We start from the raw sequence: 20398 nt of genomic DNA, 5'->3' as shown, positions 1-20398 counted from the left end.
TTCTAGAAAAATACCTTAAGAATTACAGTACAGAACCAGCTGTTTATATCAGCAACAACAGCCCTTTCCCCAGTTCTCTTAAGCTCATCTGCTTAGCAATATAGGAAACCCAGAATCAGATTAAAGTGAGGTACTTTCTTTTCTTCCTAAAATAAGTGGGCTCAAGGCTTAGATTACTTTTGAGAACTCACAAAGAATACAAATACAGATGAAAAATACTCTAATAGTACCATTACTTAAAAGGAAACCAGAAATCAATAAATTAGCTTTTTTATATGCCAAAATAAGGGAATGCTTCACCATAGGATCATATTGTATGCACCCTGAAATATGGAGTATATTGATCAGTAACTAGCGTGACTTCAGGACAAGAAAGCAGTCACAAACCTAATTTCTTTCTGTGACAGAGAGATGGCTTGGTAAATTAGAGAGAGGCAAAAAGAGTAATTTCAGTTGACTGAAGGAAAGCTCATAGAAATGGAAGTGACATTGTGTATGCTAGAGGACTATGAACTAGTACCCATTTTCCTGAAGAATGTACTTCAGATAGGGACTTATTAATGCACTACTATTCCCTAGAAGGATTGTTAAGTGATATCCTTTAATTGTAGGTTTGGGGATATAAGTTGTTTGATATCCTCATCTGTGACTTCTGATGGAGTAGATGATGTTTCTTAAAAGGGCAATGGAAAATAAGCTGGATGGGAAGCTGAGAGTGAGCAGAAACCTCCGACAAAGTCAGTAGGTAACTCTATACATTGGCCAGTTGTGTCCCAACTACTTCTGATCAGTTTGACTCCATTGGATTTTTTACGTATTAAATGGTTGACTGTAATAATGGGTGAATTGGTGCATATAGACACAAATATCAGAATTTAAAGTTAAGCTGGTACGATGGAGAAGAAGTTGGAGGAAAGGATGACCAGGGAAGGAATAAAATAGGCCCAGAGAGAGAGAGAGAGAGAGAGAGAGAGAGCAGGGAACTTCCCTCTAGATGTAAGGAAATCCAGAAATAATATCTGGGCCGTAACAGGTAACAAACTGACCACAATATTGGGAGATCCTTCGATTAAAGTGTGCTTAGTTGAGTGCTATGCAATTCATTACTTACACAGCATACAGGAGAGGGAGAGCATTGAGAGGGTTCATGTTAAGACTAATAAAGTTAAAACCTATGAGGAGAGGATGAAGAAAGTGAAATTTTTCAGAATAAAGGAGCCAACACTTGGGGAGGATTTATTAACGGTCATTAGGAATATAAAAGAATCTCCCACGGAACAGAGGCCTTCTTTTCTACTGAGGGAAAAACAGCAGGAAATACTCAGTTAAGATCTAGGAAGAAGCTTTGTTATTATTGCTAACAGAATGGACAGCAGTTGAGCTTCTTCTGATGTTTAAACAATATGGCAGATATCATTCTCAACAATAACCCAATTAACTCAGGATTGTCTGAGAAAAAGTAATTTTCACTTTGTGATTGTTGTATTCATCAGAGAATGAAAAAATATAGACAGATTGATTATAAGGAAGGAATTGGATTACACGATTATGGAAGCTGACAAATCCCAAGATGTGCAGTTGGCAAGAGTTGATGTTGTTCAGTCCAAATGCTGGCAGACTTGAGATCTGGGAAGAGATGTTTCAGTTTAAGTCCAAAGGCAGGAGAGAATCGGTGTTCTGGCTCTGAGCAGTCAGGCAGGAGGAGTTTCCTCTTACTCAGCTTTTTGTTCTACTCAGATCTTCAATTGATTGGATGAGGCCTACCCCCAATTAGTGATATTTCTTGGTTACTCAGATACAAAATTAAGACAGGGCAAGTGTTGGGAATGGCAATTGGTATTTCTATTGGGGAATATTGGAAGTAATTGAATTAACATGCATACAATAATGCTTCATAAAATATTTCATGAAATGTAAAGCTTCAGACAAATGTTAGTGGATATAATGATGTTAGAAAACTAGATCAAATTATCTTCTGACTCAGTCTAAGGATTTTGAAGTCATCTACAGAAACAGATTAATTCAAAGAGCAAGTCAATAAAAACATAAAAAATGCTAGAGAATAATAAAAATCAATCATAACATTAAATGTGAACAAGAAAGGTCAACAGCTATATTAAGATATTGAATCAAAACAAGGCATACAAAACTAATATGCATTTACGGACAAATAATTGGATCATCTGAGGTCTATTCTATTAATGCAGAGTATGAGGCTAGGAGTTGTTAGTTTGGTATTAGAGAAGGTAAATTTTACAAGCAAATTGATTACCACAATAAAAGATAAATTAAGCAATCCAAACCTAAATATTCAATTCATGTATAACAGTTATCGTACAAACATCTAAAAAAGAAAAACAAAAAACTTGGCTTCTATATGGAGGGAATTCTAATTGTCATCCGAGTTCCATCCTGCTCACATTTCACTTTCCTCTTTGACTTCTATATTTTTTAGCCACTGTACTGTCACTTGACACTATACCCACAGATTCACCTCAGTGTGGTATTACTCCTTCTGTCTAACCCTGGACCTCAGGAACCCTCACCCACAATTGGTTTCTATGTTTACATCAGAATAGAACAAACTTAGAAAATAAAGACTCAAGCTAGAAATTACATTATTCAACAATGCAAAAAAAGAAAAAGAAAAATTTGTTACTGAATATAAAATGTATTTTTTAAAGTCTACGTAACTTTTCTTATGGAAAAAAATTACATGTGTGGACACAAAGATGCTGAGATAATCTACCACATTTTAAGGTGATAAGTAAAAAATTTTTTAAGTTGTAAAATAGGGCACCCACATAGAAATAGAATATTCTATAAATAATTCCTTGAGCAGGAAGGAAGTCTAGTATAGTACTAGCAATAAAAAATGAAAATATAACATCAAAATTAATGTGTTTCAGCCAAAACATTAAGTAGAGTTATTCCTTTCTCTTTGAATATGCATATTAATTTTTTAAAACCCCCAAATTTAGGCTATAACACATAAAAATAAAAATGAATAAAAAATAAAAGGTTAAATTTACACTGAAATAAATAAAAGAAAAAGCTATGAAAGGATTGATAACCAGTAGATACTTTGTGAACAAAATTAGCAAAATATATATACATCGTTGGCTCAATTAATTAAAAACATAAGTTAATAAAATCACAAATAAAAACATAAAAATAGTGTAATACTAGTATAATGCCATAGAAAATAATTGAAGAATTTGTCAAAGATCTACCCCTAAAACAGCCACCAGATCCATATAGTTTGCATACAAGTTCTACCAAATCTTTAAGGAATAATTTCCATATTATAGACGCTGTTTCAACATACATCAATAAGATAAAAACAATGATAATACCTGAGGTATGAAGTAAAACAAAGAGCAGAAAGTTGGGGGGTGGTGAGAGATGATGAATTAATTTTTGTTGTTGTTGTTTTTGTTTTCTACTTTTATTAAAATTGAGATAATCAAAGATTAAGGTTTTATTAGACTTAATATCTTTATTTTATTTTATTTTATTAACATCTTTATTGGAGGATAATTGCTTTACAATGTTGTGTTAGTTTCTGCTGTATAACAAAGTGAATCAGCTATATGTATACATATACATGCTATTTATTCATTAATTTATACATAAACTTTTTTTGAATGCCACTTTGTATCCCCTCTCTCTTGCGTCTCCCTCCCACCCTCCCTATCCCACCCCTCTAGGTGGTCACAAAGCACCGAGCTGATCTCCCTGTGCTATGTGGCTGATTCCCACTAGCTATCTATTTTACATTTGGTAGTGTATATATGTCAGTGCTACTCTCACTTTGTCCCAGCTTAACCCTTCCCCCTCCCCGTGTCCTCAAGTCCATTCTCTACATCTGCGTCTTTATTCCTGTCCTGCCCCTAGGTTCTTCAGAACCATTTTTTTTTAAGATTTTGTATATATATGTCAGCATACAGTATTTGTTTTTCTCTTTCTGACTTACTTCACTTTGTACGGCAGACTCTAGGTCCATCCACCTCACTACAAATAACTCGATTTAATTTCCTTTTATGGCTGAGTAATACTCCATTGTATATATGTGCCACATCTTCTTTAGCCATTCATCTGTTGTTGATGGACACTTAGGTGGCATCCATGTCCTGGCTATTGTAAATAGAGCTGCAATGAACATTGTGGTACTTGACTCCTTTTGAATTATGGTTTTCTCAGGATATATGCCCAGTAGTGGGATTGCTGGGTCGTATGGCAGTTCTATTTGTAGTTTTTTAAGGAACCTCCATACTGTTCTCCATAGTGGCTGTATCAATTTACATTCCCACCAACAGTGTAGGAGGGTTCCCTTTTCTCCACACCCTCTCCAGCATTTATTGTTTGTAGATTTTTTGATGGCCATTCTGACCGGTGTGAGGTGATAGCTCATTGTAGTTTTGATTTGCATTTCTCTAATGATTAGTGATGTTGAGCATCCTTTTGTTTGTTGGCAATCTGTATATCTTCTTTGGAGAAATGTCTATTTAGATCTTCTGCCCATTTTTGGATTGGATTGTTTGTCTTTTTGATATTGAGCTGCATGAGCTGCTTGTATATTTTGGAGATTAATCCTTTGTCAGTTGCTTCGTTTGCAAATATTTATGAATTCAGTTTTTAATATGCTGAGCTTGAAAAGCCAAATGGACCGTCTGTTTGGCCATGTCTAGTGAGATATTGGCTATTTATTCATTAATTTATACATAAACTTTTTTTGAATGCCACTTTGTGTCAGGCACTAAATACAAAATGGTCTGCACCCTCAAAATTATTATGTAAATAAAGGAGACAAAGAATCGACAGGTGTAAATAATGTACTGCTAAAAATGCTAAAAATACAGGTCTGCTGCTTGTTGAAGTGAGCTGTGGAGGAACCTTGCAGAGGGGTACTGGGGCTAATGCATCTGGCTTTAGAAACGGTCTTGACATCTGTTGATCATTAGTCTAATGTACATTACCTAAAGAAGCTGTGGTATAAGAGTCTGATCTAAATGCCCAAATTCACTAATCTATTGAGGAGAACAGGGCACATTATAGCTGGTCTGTTTGTCCTGATTAGCAGATGTTTGGCTGTTGGCTAAGGGGCCTGGGATGGGGTCTAACCCTGGAGAGAGATGGTTATCACAGCTAAGAAAATTGCAAAAAATTCCTATTACTTTAGTTTGGCTTCTTACAAAACAGACCCTGAGATGAGGCTACATGTACACATAGTTTATTTGGGAGTTGATCCCAAGAAGTATGGTGAGGTGAGAGACTGAGGAAATGAGGGGAAGGAAGAAATTCAATAAAATGGAAAGCCAGTGGTCAATTGGACTCAGACTGTGGTGGGATGGGGTGCTCTGAGAGAACAGGGGGAACGTGCTTCAGAATTGATGGCCCTGCCAAGGGATGAGGAAGCTGGGGTATTTATCCAGCTACTCTCATGCCTCATTGGTTGAGGTATATCTTGTAATGATACACTTCTGGGCTGCCCCAGGGGCAGGTGCAACAGACCCCTATAGCCAGAGGATGCCTGCAGGCAGAGACACAGGAAGCAGTTTGTATAGGAACTCATGGTAGGAGATCCCCAAGATAGGCTCTGGGGCTACTGACAGCTTCTGCAAGGCCTGTAGAAGATATCCAGTCCTGGATAATACTCCTGTTTCATTAAGGAAGAGAGTCCAGAGACATAAATCATGCCAGGATCTCTGTTACACGAATGGTGGAGACGGTGGTGGTGGTAGGAATGAGTTTCAAAGAAAGCTGCAGTTTACTGAGTGGCTGGACCACGAGCATACGTCTTAGGCACACCTCATACCGGACTCATGTCAGCAAGAAGATTTCATTCTCCAGCTTTCAAGGGCCTGAGTCTCCTGACTCAATGGACTATAACTGAATAAAGGCCAGAAATAGAATTGATTTGCCTTTGTGTTTTCAGTGCCAAGTCAGCGCCTGTCACACGCCCAGACGCTTGATATGTCTGTTGAACTGCGTTGGTTACTGTCGTCTTGGTTAGGAACCAGATGGGGCTATATCTGCAGAAAGGGGATGGGAAGAACCCAGAATGACACATTTTACGTCGTACCACATTCAGGGCTAAATTGTTAGTCAGATTCATGCGAGACAGAAATCTTACCCAGAAGTATGATTTGCCAACGATTAGCAAAGGATATGTGAAAAGAGCCTCAGCAAATACCACATTGATATCTAGGATGCCCAAATCCATGAGCTGCGGCTTCCTAATCCCTTTTCCATGTCAGAATGCTTGTGGTGGGGATAATGAGGAATAACTGTGAGTAGTAAAAGTTAGTCCAGGAAATCCACTGAGATTGGGGGTCTCTCATTTTTAGGCCTTGCTACCCGTGTAGCCAAAGTGCCTAGGTAACTGATTTCCATTCTCCAATCAGCTTATTTATCCATAAACTGCAGAGTTGTTTACAATACAGAATCCACACCCTGGGAAAAGGACTCCTTAGATAAACTAAACTCTTCCAGTACTTATCTTCTAGATAGTAAATTGCATTTGTATATTTATAAAGAAGTTTGGTTGAGATCAAAATGGATTTAGGTGTCCCCTAAGGAGGAAGGAATCAAGTTATGGACCTGTCGTTAATTCTTCTCTTCCCTACCATGGATCCAGAATTCTTCAGTACAGTGTTAGCATACAGAATATGTTATAGAATCATTTTAGAATTAGAATTATTTTCCATTTGAACTTAGTAGTTACCATCCTAGTGAAAATTAAGCTTAATGAGAGCAAGGACTTCATCTGCTTTGCTCACTGGTGTATCTCTACAGTGCCAATGACAGATCTCAACAAAAGTTTGTTGAATGAATACATGAATGAACCCAGGCATGCTTTGTGGTTTATCTTTATAGTTTATTATGCATTAAAAGGTAAAAAAATCACATTATTTCAGTAGATGCCAAGAAGTAATATGAGAAAATATTATTAATTTAAACTAAAAATCAAATATCAACAGATTTTATTTAAAACTAAAGAACATAGAAAACAATGGAATTATTGCTTAAAAAGAGAAAACTTTGAGATCGCTCTTTGAAACAACCCTCATTAGACATAGTATTAGAAATGCTGGCAGTTATAGGGAATTCCCTGGTGGCCTGGTGGTTAGGATTCCGGGCTTTCACGTTGTGGCCTGGGTTCAATCCCTGGTCAGGGAACTGAGATCCCGCAAGCCATGCAGTGCAGCTAAAAAAAAAAAAAACACCCCCAAAACAAAAAAAACCCATAAAGTTACATCTATAAAAGGGTAACAAATTTATCCTATTTTTTAAAAGGAACCAATTACCTGCTAAGAGTGTCTTAGGGTATTAACCAAAGAAATTATGAGGGAGTAAGCTGGTGTAGGAAAGTTGCAGGCTATAAAATGAATTCACAAATATTCATTTCACACTGATACATTAATGAAAGACAGCCTGAAGATGCAATGAATACAGAATCTAGTCACAATAACTTTAAAATAATTTTGTATTAATATAATTCAGGGCACATGGAATTTATTACAGAATATAATAAAAATTACGGGAGAATGAAGAAAGATGTACAGATAAGATGATATATCTTAACTAGAATGGAGATAGAAGTTTTTCTAAGCTATTTTATAGATTTAATATAATCTAATACCTTTGTAGGATAATTAATACATTTTGAAAGAAATAGTGGTGATTTTCATCTGGAAGGCTATATCGCTAATAATACTAATAAATATTTTTAAAAACGTAATGATGGTGGGTGGTCCCCATCAGATTTAACAAATTTGTTCAAACCTCAAAATGTATTCTAAATAGACAGATATGAGAACTGACTGGTACTGAGTTAGCTATAGAACCATTGAATGACAGAGTGGTATAGAGCTTCCGGAAAAATACTCAAATCACTATATTTATCAGGGTGGGGTAATGGAAAGATTCTGAATCAGGACAAGAACCATGGTTCTTGTCATGGCTCTAAGGTGCACTGATGGTGTAACTTTGGGCATTTTATTTAGTATTTCTGAATTATTTAAGTTTTTTCATTTGCAAAATGGGGGATTTCTGCCTTATCACAAAGAGCTATTGATATAGTATGAGATTATGATATGCATAGTAAACCACATAATTTCTATACCTCTATAACTTATAAGAAATATATACGTGATAGTGCCATTTCCAGAGGCATGGATGGACCTAGAGACTGTCATACAGAGTGAAGTAAGTCAGAAAGGGAAAAACAAATATCATATGATATCGCTTATATGTGGAATCTAGAAAAATGGTACAGATGAACTTGTTTGCAAAGCAGAAATAGAGTCACAGATGTAGAGAACAAACTTACAGATACCAAGGGGGAAAGGGGGGGTGGGATGAATTGGGAGATTGGGACTGACATACATACACTACTATATATAAAATAGATAACTAATGAGAACCTACTGTATAGCACCGGGAACTCTACTCAGTGCTCTGTGGTGACCTAAATAGGCAGGAAATCCAAAAAGGAAGGGATATATGTATACATATAGCTGATTCACTTTGCTGTACAGAAGAAACTAACACAACATTGTGGAGCAACTGTACTCCAATAAAAATTAATAAGAAAAGAAATATATATGTGAAAAGCTAGAAGCAACTGAGTTATGGGGAAAGGAACACAAATTTAACATATCCGGTTGGGAAAACTGGAAGGCAATATGGCGACTCATTAATGAAAACACAAGCCAAATCTCAAACTATACACTACAATATTTTTGATTTGGAATGAAGGGTTAATATAAAATAACATATATAAAGGTAGAAAATGCCATATATTTTTATGCTATTCAGAGATGAGATGCATTTCTTATTATTGACAAAATGGATATTTTGGTTACAGAACAACTTAAATGTATAAACTTAAATAGCTTTCACTCTTGAAAATGTAATACAGCAAGCACAAAAGGGAAAGAAGCAGAACAGGGTGGGAGAAGCTCAGTATGTGTCCAGCATATCTGCTAAATGCTCTCAGTACTCTAGTGTATATACAAACATTCATAAAATTCTCCCTCTGCTAATAAATGGGTATGAAAACCCAATATGCATATATGGAAATTGTCCCATGAAAAAAAATGCTCAGTTTTAGTAGTAGTTAGAATGCAACTTTAAACATTTCAGGAGCATCATATATGCATTAAATTTAAACTATCAAAAGAGAAATGTTGATATAACCAGTATTAGTGGAGCATTGAAAAAATTCTGCATTTAAATGATGGTTAGATGCACATTTCTTAACACTTTAATTTCTTGGGATCAGGATACCTCTTATGAAAAATGGCATTGTAACACTAGTCAACATTGAATTGGCAGCTTTTTTTTTTTTTTTACTTTCTAAGTGGTATAGAAAACAATTGTGTGCCTTACAACTGATGGTATCTTAGATTTGATTAAATACAGTGGGCATTGCCACCTGCACTTTACACTGATTTTTACCTTGTGGGGAACAGTCTGGCAATCTGTTACAAGAGTCATGACACTTTGACTTGGTATATATACTTTGGGGAACATACACAGATGAAATACCTCAAGTTAAGAAAGAATTAAATTATGTACTAGTTGGATAAAAACACCGACTAGTTTGGGAATGACAAAATCTGTGGTCCATTAATACAGAGAATGATGCACAAACATTAAAATGACAAACATATAGATAATGTTGATCCACAGAAACGTGTTTACTAATCATTCAAACAAAAAAAAAATCAAAAATTATATAAACATCTGTTAAACCTAGTAAAAGTAATTTATATGTATAACATGAGAAGTAACTGAAATTGTAGAAATGAAATACAATGTTCATAAGACTTTTCTTCTAAGTCAATTGAGTTCATAAAAATGCATTTTTACCATATAGCTCTAGGGAAGCAAGACTTTTTCTTTTAATATATCCATGAAGCTATTTAAATTTTTTTCTTAGTCTGGAAAAAGACCATACTTAAATTTTTCTGTATTTCTCTGGAGGCCAGCTATTCAATTTAGAAACTCTAATATAGAAACAAATCTCAAAACTTTAAACATGTTGCAAAATGCTATGTTCCAATGATAAAACTTAAGTCTATATTTTCCTTTGCTTCAGATTTGGAAGAAATCTGAAAATCACTTTGATTAAATCGTTAAAGTTGGGCATTTTTTTCTTCCCAAGGTAGCTAGGGCTAAAAATCCTGTTTAAAGTGTCTCCAAACTGTGTTTCTGGATATGAGGCAAATGGCAGAATTTACCATTTTTTGATAGTTTTGGTACCATGATAACTACTTTAAAGCCCTAATGGATTCTCCAGAATTGTTCCTGGAGATCATTTCCATGTCTGAAATACCATGTGTCAAAGATAATTTGGCTGGGGCAACTCTGACAAATTCTCATAACAAACGCACTGATTAATAAAATAGTATAATTTTTAAAAGAAGCCTATTTATTGAACTGGGCCTATTATCTGCAGATAATTTATAATAAGATGAATTATTTACCCACATTGGGTACATAGTTCTCAGAAGCAAGAATGCTGATTTGCTTCTAAGGCATATATATATATATAAGGCATATATATATATATATATATATATATATATATATATATATATATATAAATAAACATCTCACAGAAAGAACCTGGGAATTCTTAGTACAGGTTAAAAGACACATATGTTTGGCTAGATAATGGAATAGGTCCTTTTCGAATTTAAGAATGTGCTAAAAGTGTAGCCATTTTAGTGCCAGGGCTGGACCATGCTGAAGGGTATTTTTGGGTTTACTTGGTGCCTTGTACTGCTCTGATTGGGGTGGGGGGCAGGGAATGCCTATGGCTGGCTGCAAATATTTGTCATCCATCCATCTGTCTGTCCCTTCCAATAGCATTTACTGGGCCTATGCTCTTTCTAGCTAAGTGCTGGGGATGAACAGAAATATGAACAAGAGCAAATATGGATTGTCTCTAACAGGATCCCCTTGTACAAACCAAGAACAACCCAATTTTCTATAGAGATCTACTCTCCTGAGTCTTCCGCCAATTTGGTGTCATGGAATTTCATTGTCATCTTGAAATATTGTCCTCAATTTGCTCTGCCTATGTAGACCCATAATTCAAAGTCCATTTGGATTCTGTCTTTTCTGAAAGCTTCCTGGATGCCTGAAGCTCATGCTAAGTGGTATTTTGTTGCTCCGGTGAGATAGGGCGGGAACTTTCCTAGATTTGTGTTGGTGTTTCCTACACTGAATACTTACCTGACAAATACGAATATTTATTGATTACTCAAGTCATGTTGGGACCCGATATCCATTTCTACCAGAAATGAAGAACTCTCTTTCCATATTGTATGTATGGGTTGTGAATGTAGTCAGTATATTTTCTCATTCAAAAACATAGAAATATTATTTGACATAGTCTGTCATTTAGTCGGAATATCAAAATTTCGGTCTGCTTTATAAAATTTAGTTTTTGCCTAGGGATCACTCCCAAGAATTTTGTAGCTCTCATCTTTTCTCAGTAAATTGATTCAACAGCTGGAGGCAGTGGTTTGCATGTCACTTCTGATGAAATGTTTTCCATTTCCTAATTACTTAATGAATATTTTGTAGAGTGAGTGAATGAAAGTTTGATACCATGTGAAAGGAAGTAATGAAAAGATTGGAAAGACAGTGTGTGTGAGTGTGTGTGTGTGTGTGTGTGTGTTTGTATTCCAGTAAATCTGTTATCTTAGTTGTACACATTCAGTACAGGAAGGTAGTACAGCATTTATGCTCTCCTGGGAGCATAGACCTGCTGGTGTGTCTGATGTGGAAAAGGACAGATGACCTATACTAAATCTCCTTCCTTGGTGCAGAATTCCATTTACTCCTTGGATGCCAGCACAAGAAAAGCTTTCTCTTGCTCTGGCATTGCCTAACGATGCGAGTCTCTGGCAGTTTCAATCTTGGGAAGGTTGTGACTCTGACGACCCTGTAGTGAGAGATGCCTCTGCCTTTGATCCCCTGCAAATAATGATGACGACTGTAGCGTATTAGTTAAGGTAATGCCAGCTGCTGGAAAAGAAACCTCCAACTCTCAGCCCCTTAACACCAAAAAAGTGTATTTCTCATTCAGAGCGCTGCTCATTAGCAGGCAGTTTAACTCTTTGTGATGATTTGGATACCTGGACTCCTTCCATCTTGTGGATCCATTGTTTTCTGTTCTTAGTTTCCAAGGCCACACAGGAAAGGGGACAGGACATGAAGGATTATGTGTAGGATGGCTTTTATGGGCCAAGCTTGGAAATGGCATATGTCTCTTTTGCTCACACGTTACTAGAGAAAAATTAATCAAAGGCTGCACCCACCTATAAGGACAACTAGGAAAGATAGTCTAGGTGGATATCCAGGAAGAAGAAATGGATGGTCAACTAGCAGTTTCTTTTAGACATAGGGGCACATTTTTCCAACTCAAGCCCAGGGTAAATCATAAGCACTTCAGCCTTTGCAAAGAGAACCTGAATTTAGATCTGGAATTCTGGCTCAACTAGATCGCTCCCTCATACTCAAAAACTGTGTGATTGCATGGCAAGGGTTAAAGGTTGTCACTTGCTGGTAAGTAGCATGAGAGGCAATCAGAACTATTTTGAAAATCAGGCTTTCAGGAACTACAGATCGGTTGAAAGCTCTGATAGCACTTCCCTATCTCATAACAGAGTGCCTGAGAGGCAGTTCTCCCCAGCTTGCATCAAAAGGGTAGTCCTCTGTTAGTTAATATTCAGTCAGTGCCTCTTTTATACAGTGGTTGCTTTTAGCTTATTGCCTCACTATCTTTGGATTATCTCATTGCCCTCTGAGACGCTTTTAAACTTTAACATATTGTGGTTAAGTTTTTTTTTTTAAGTTGACTATTATTAATTTGTTCCTCTTTACTGTCTTGTAAACGTGGTTGCTTAGTTCTGTGCATTATATATATGAAAAAAATATCAACACAGCATACCTTAGGGAAAAAAGAAACCACCAGTAGGTTTGTTTTTTTTTTAAGGCCCTAAAGTAAATACAAATGCATTTTAAAGTTGGACGATGTTAAATGTGGGGGAAATTGCTTTACAGGCCATTGGCCTGGGCTTTCCAATTTGATTAATACCTCACATTATTATTGTGGAACAGTCATTACATATAGACCTGGTATAATGGAATTTCACTTTCTAGAATAACGACCATGTAATTCCTGTGCTCAACAGAAAGTTTTATGAAACCTGGATCTTTGTATAATGCTTGATGTCAGAGCCTTTTTGTGCAATTTTGCTTTCAGTGTTTGGAACTTACTTGCCTTCTCAGTACACACATCAAAATGATTCTTCTATGACATAAAGTAAAGCCAAAGTAGAAGCTACATGGAGTTGCAGTATTTTTTTCTTCACAAAACACAGCAGAAAATAAATTCTTAGATTAACTGATTACAAGGTCTCCACTTAGGTTCCTGAATTATCAGGAAAATATAAATAGCGAGAAATGGTATACATAGAGAAAAAGAAATATATATATATATAGAGAGAGAGAGCGGGAGGCAGAGAACACCAAAGACTAGTCATGGCTTCATTTCTTCTTCCTAAGGTATGAAAAGAAGTAGCTATTTCTTCAGAAACTGGAGCCAAGAAAGAATAGGAAACACTGTGACACTAACCATTTTCCATCCTGAGAATAATTACTCAGAGTGAGCAAGAAGTGTCAGAAAATCTCTTGCTCAAAACTATCCCAAGTCCTTTGATTGGAAGATCATGGACGCTTAAGCAGGCTAGTCCATCACACCTTCTTCGACTCAAGTAAACCTCTGAATTTTGACTTCCTTAATCATGTGATCTGTAGGAATTTTGATGATACATTGACTAGGTTCTTGTAAATTAAGAAGGCACATGTGTATATGGAAAGCCCCAGTCAGGAGGGAGGAAAACAGTGAAGAGTGAGGATAAAAGGAGAAATAAAAAGCATAGAATATCCAAAAACATTTTCCTACGTCTCCAGATAATTTCCTTTCCCAGTACCTAGGGAAGACATAGGGAAGCTGCCATGCTGGACTTTTGTTTAACTAGTAGTCAAGAGATAGTTGCTGATATGTAGGGAATGGGGCATTTGAGGTCACAAGATTGAACATGGGATCTGAAAATGCAACAGCATGGTTAGACAAGGAAAGATGATTTCCAAAAAGCAAGGAAATAACATATAACTTGAAAGGAGAATATGGATCAAAGCCATTGGGAAACTCTTAAAAATGAATTTCCAATTTGATGATTATGTTTCCTTTAGGGAAGAAAAGGGTGAAGGGATATTTTAAGAAGCTAATGCGGATACCCTCAAATTTTGTCTGAGTACACGTTAAAAGCTTGTGTTCATCAGTACATTTTTTTAAATCATAAAACAGTCTCAAACTTTCAGAAAAGTTGCAAGTTCAGTACAAAGAACACTTTAATATGTATTTCGTAAAGAAATACATATTAAACCTTCTTCTACATATCTACTATACAGCCATCAAAATGATGATATTAACACTGACACATTACTACCATCTAATGCTCAGACCCCATTCAAGTTTCACCAATTGTCCCAATATTTTTATAGCAAAAAGATCCAGTCCAGAATCATGCAGTGCATTTAATTGTCATGTGTTCTTCTTTAGACGGATGAGCTCAGATTTAAAAAGATATTTTCTAAAAGGTAAAAGAAAGGATAAATGACCAAGGACAAGTTTATGAGTGATATAATCCCAAAGGGATAGAGTCAGTGAAGATTAAACCCAGAAATACAAGTACCAAAATGATTTTTTAAAAGACTTTATTTTTTAGAGCAGTTTTAAGTTTACAAAAAATTGAGAGTAAGGAATAGAGACTTCTAATATACCCTCTGTCCCCACATATGCACATATTCTACTGTTATCAACTCGCCACTCACCAGAATGATACCTTTTTTTTCTTTTTCTAACCAAGGATGAACCTACATTGACACATCATAATCACCCTGAGTCCATAGTTTACCTAACAGTTCACTCTTGGTGGTGTACCTTCAATGGGTTTGGACAAATGTATAATGACATGTATCCATCATTTTAATATCACAGAGAGTATTTTCACTGCCCTGAAAACCTTCTGTGTTTTGCCTATTCATCTCTTCCCACCACCCCTGGGAACTGTTGATCTTTTTTATAGTCTTCACAGTTTTGCCTTTTTTAGAATGTCATATAGTTAGAATCATACAGCATATAGCCTTCTCATATTGGCTCCTTTAACTTAGTAATATGCATTTAAGTTTCCTCCATGTGTTTTCATGATTTGATAGCTCATTTCTTTTTAGCGCTGAATAATATTCCATTGTCTGGATGTACCACAGTTTATTTATCTGTTCATCTACTGAAAGACATCTTGGTTGCTTCCAAGTTTGTCAGTTATGAATAAAGCTGCTGTAAACACCTGGGTGCAGGTTTTTGTGTGGACATTAAGTTTTCAACTCTTTTGGGTAAATACCAAAGAGCATTATTGCTGGATTATATGTTAAGAGTATGTTTAGTTTTGTAAGAACTGTCTTCCACAGTGGCTGTATTATTTTGCATTTCCACCAACAATATATGAGAGCTCCTATTGCTCCACATCCTCGTCAGCATTTGGTGTTGTCAGTGTTCCAGATTTTGGCCACTTTAATAAGTGTGCAGTGGTATCTTGGTGTTGTTTTAATTTGCTTTCCCTGATGACATATGATGTGGAGCATCTTTTCATATGTTTACTTTCCACCTGTATATCTTCTTTGGTGAGATGTCTGTTATGGTCTTTGGTCCATTTTTTGATCGGGTTGCTTTCTTAGTGCTGAGTTGTAAGAGTTCTTTCTATATTTTCTGTAACAGTTCTTCATCAGCTATGTCTTTTGCAAATACTTTCTCCCAGTCTGTGGCTTGTCATCTTCTTTCAACATCATGTTTCACAGAGCAGAAGTTTTTAATTTTAATGAAGTCCATGCTTATCAAGTACTTCTTTCATAGTTTGTGCCTTTGGTGTTGTATCTAAAATGTCATACCAGTACCCAATGTCATCTAGGTTTCCTTCTGTGTTACTTTCTAGAAGTTTTATAGCTTTGCATTTTACGTTTAGTTCTCTGATCCATTTTGAGTTAATTTTTGCAAAGGGTGTAAGGTCTGTGGTCTAGATCTTTTTTTTTTTTGCACGTGGATATTCAGTTTTTCCAGCACCACTTATTGAAGAGACTATCTTTGCTCCTTTGTATTGCCTCTGCTCCTATGTCAAAGATCAGTTGACTATATTTATGTGGGTCTATTTCCAGGCTCTCTGTATTCTGTTCCATTGATTTATTTGTTTACAAAATGTGTTTAGTTATCTTCTGTGCAACATGAACAAAGAAGGACTTCAGAAAAGTGATATAATGATAACCTGTGATGTGGAGAAAAGAGAGTTCCATACCACTGTGAGTTGGAAAGGGTAACAAAAGCTCCATTTAGGGCAAACTGAAGTCTCAGATATAAGAGAAGATAGTTGCAGAGTATTTCTTGATTTCAAATGAATTCCACTTTGTCCAGATGAATTACCTCTGAGAAACAGTCATAATCTGCATATGCATGTATATCATCACTGTTGATTTTGAAGAATTATGGAAAACAGCAGAAAAGCCAAATGAAAACCTTAATTCTTAAATCAACGTCTACCTGGAGGAAGTTTCTAGTGGAATGCTTCACGGCTCTGTCCACAGTACTGAACTGTTCAACATGCTTGTTAAGTGTTTGTTGGAGAATTACTTATTAAATTATTGTTGATCCTGGGATAAAAGATATACTACCTGACAAAATGAAGACATAAAACTATTTTGACGAGATGAAATGATGGGTCAAAATTAACAAGATAAAATATGAGATATAATCAACTGATTTTTTTACAAATGTGCAAAGGTTGCAGACAAGTGTTGAAAGCTAGAATGAACTATGTGGTAATGGATTAGATTTGGAGACATCTGTATGAACTCACATTTAGCTTAATATAGATATAGATCGATGCTTTTGAAATATCTATAGATATATGTACATACACAGGTTACTATGTACACATAATATTTCCTTTTTATGTTAGCTGAGTGAGCCTAGAAGCTATAACACCCTGCTGGAAATGAACAAATCCAGTGCCAAGCTCTTGGTTTCAAGTTATCATTTTCCAATAAAAGGAGCCATGGCTCCTTGAAGAAGTAGTTGATGTTAGGACTGGGCAGGGAATATTCAAGGTGAGCCTGGAGTATCTTATAGTGTCAGGCACTAGAGTAGTACCTTTAAGTAAGGCACTACTAAAAAACAAACAAACAAACAAAAACAACCAAAAAGCAAACAAATGAAAGCAACAACAACAGGGGTATGGCAGACTGACACAGGGGCCAATTTTTAGAGCTCATAGTGACCAAAGCTGAAACAATGTGAGCAACAAAATAAATAACAATATTGGATTATAATCCAAGTATAAAATAACTCTCCGTGAGTCCAAACTGATATAAATAAATGATTGAATGAATAAATAAATGAAGGGGAAGAGACAAATATCTTGTGCAGAAGAATTCCAAATTTTTATTTAGATACTCCCCTGTCAAGGAGGTCGAGTTGAAATCTCCACCCCTTAAGTGTGGGTTGCTCATTGTGACTTCCTTCCAAAGAGGACTGTGTGGAGAGTGGGGAAAAGAGTAACTTTATGGTGGAGAAGCCTGACTAACACTACCTCAGCCAGGTAATCAAGGTTCACATCACCAGTGAGAAGTCATATTGAAAATATGTATTCTTGATATGCTAGGTTGAGGATAGCACTTTACCTATGTAGTCTTCTCCCAAAAACCCATTACTCAAGTTGAATCATGAGTAAGACATCAGATTCCCAATTGAGGGAATCCTACAAAAGACCTGAATAGTACTCCTCAAAGCTATCAAAATGATCAAAAATTGGAAAATTCTGAGAAACTGTCACAGTCCAGAGGACCCTAAGGAGCTGTGACGGCTAAATGTGACTAAATGTATTATGGTCTCCTGGATGGGATCCTGGAACAGATAAAAAGGGCATTAGGGAAAAAGTAAAGAAATTTGAATAATGTATAGACTCAAATTAATGTTCACGTATCAATATCTTTCATTTGTTGTGACAAAAGTACCATACCTAGTGTAAGATGTTAATAGGGGAAACTGGGTCTGGGGCATATGGGATCTCTCTGTACTATCTTTGCAACTTTAAAAGCACTCTAAAATTAAAAAATCTAATAGAGAGTAATACAAAACCTAGGTACTTGGGTTAACACTCTAATCCTAATGCTCATCCTTTCTCACTGGTCTGTTACGGAAGACTTCTTTTCAGTCGTTCTGTTCCCACTCTTGTCTCCTCGCCATAGAGGAGCCAGAGAAATTTTTTTTTTCTGAAATGTAAATCATATCACATCATTCTGCCCCACAGCCCTACAGTGTCTTTCCATAATACCTGGGATAAAATCCAAATTCTTTACCCTGGTATATAAAACCCTATAAATCTGGTCACTCATTTCCTACCACTCATCTCCTACCATCCTTCCCCTTATTCTCTCTCTACTGGCCACAGTGGCCTCTTGTTTCTCAAATATTCAATTGTTTGACACAACATACGTAATACTTCTGCTTAGGAAGCTCTCTCTCAGATCTTTGCATGGCTTCTTACTTTATATATGTCAGATGTTTGTTCAAATATCATCTCCTAAAAGAGGTCTTCCGTGACACCTCAATTTATTGTGGCCTCTTTCTCATCCCTTTTTAGCTCTTTACCCTGCTTCATTTTTTAAATAGTACTTATTATGGATCATTATAATAATATCAAACTTTGAAAAAAATGCACGTTCATAACAGCAAGTCTTTGGTTTGTCTTACTCATTCTATACCCTCATTGTGTACAACAGTCTGGACAGTAAGTTAGTGAAGGAATAGATGAAAATCTGGCTGTTTTAATTAAGTGCAAGTTCTATGTGAGCAAAAAGTGGGGTTATCAGACATGCTAACACATACTTAGATTCCATTAATAGAAACACATTCCCTTAAATAAAGGAAAAAATGAATAGACTGATTTGGCCATTGTCTTATCGACCTGTTTCTGGAGCTATTTGTTTAATCCTGACTATTGCATTTTTAGATGTTCATGTACAAACTGAATTTGTCCAAATGAGTGCAATCAATTATAATGTGTTTAGAAACCATCAGTTGAAGAGTAAGAGAATTGGGCATGATTGTCCTGAAGACCTGGGGAGATCTTGATAGGTGCCTTTAAATATTTTACTCATTTAAATTCCCCAATAACTTTGATAGCCTATTATGTGCCAGGTACTGTGCTCAGTCCTGGAAATGAAAAGAGTAAAGACATGAATGAGGAAAAGATTGCTTTTTCCTCCTACGTGTGTTACTGGCTTCAACTTGTAGATGTTTTAGTTGTGAAGATTTTGATTTACGTAAGGAAACAAAATTTTAATAATAAACACACTGTTAATAGAATATTTAAAAGCTGATATTAGGTTCCCTGACACACTAGAAATGCTTAATCAGTGACGGCCTGGTAATCTTAGAAGAAAAATTCTTCGTTAGGAAAAATAAAAACTGAACCAGTTGCCTCTATATTTCTAAGTCTAAAATTCTGTGATTCTAGGGGATTGTAGGTTTTGTGTGGATGATAACACAAGCTCTTAAGTAGAACAATCCTAAGATCCTACTTAGAAAATGCCACATTTTCCTACTGCTGGGAGTAGAATGCTTAACCAATATTTTCTCTTGTGTAGCATTCTGACAGCCTTAGGCGCCTGCAGTATTTCAGCAGAGAAGAGATTAGATTAACTATTGTTAAAATTCTTTACAAGGAAGTGGAGGAGGTCTAAGACTTGATTTACAATCTGGTCTCCTCGGCATAAAAAAAATGAAAGAGAAAAAAAAGAAAGGCCCTGAAAATACTCTCTTCATGCTCCAATTAGAGCCACGATCTCTCTTCAAATGGGAAAGATAACTGGAAAAGATAATGACTACTAGACTCCTGAAAAAGTGTCCAATCCCTTCAACCTCCATTCTTCCACAAGATGCCCCTTGGTATAGTAGAAAATACTAAACATTTACAGAGTTATTTTCAAAAGAATGTTTGGGTGGTGGTGGACAGAAGTAGGACATATGTCTGAAAACCTCCATGGTTGGATAAATGTAAGAGTGGAAAGGGTGTGTTTGGAGCTCTTTCCCTTTATATTGATCATGATCTCAGCAGGAAACAGGTGACTTGCCCCAAGGAGTAACCAAACAGGTTTTGTGTATGTTTTTTTAAAAAAGGAAGTGACTATTTACCGAGGGGTAGGTAGGGTTAAAGGAAAGAACATGGGATGGTCAAGTACTCGGTGTTAGTAACAGCAA

This window comes from Balaenoptera acutorostrata, chromosome X (genome assembly GCF_949987535.1).
Source record: "Balaenoptera acutorostrata chromosome X, mBalAcu1.1, whole genome shotgun sequence".
Classification (NCBI taxonomy): Eukaryota; Metazoa; Chordata; class Mammalia; order Artiodactyla; family Balaenopteridae; genus Balaenoptera; species Balaenoptera acutorostrata.
This window is presented reverse-complemented; position numbering follows the sequence as displayed.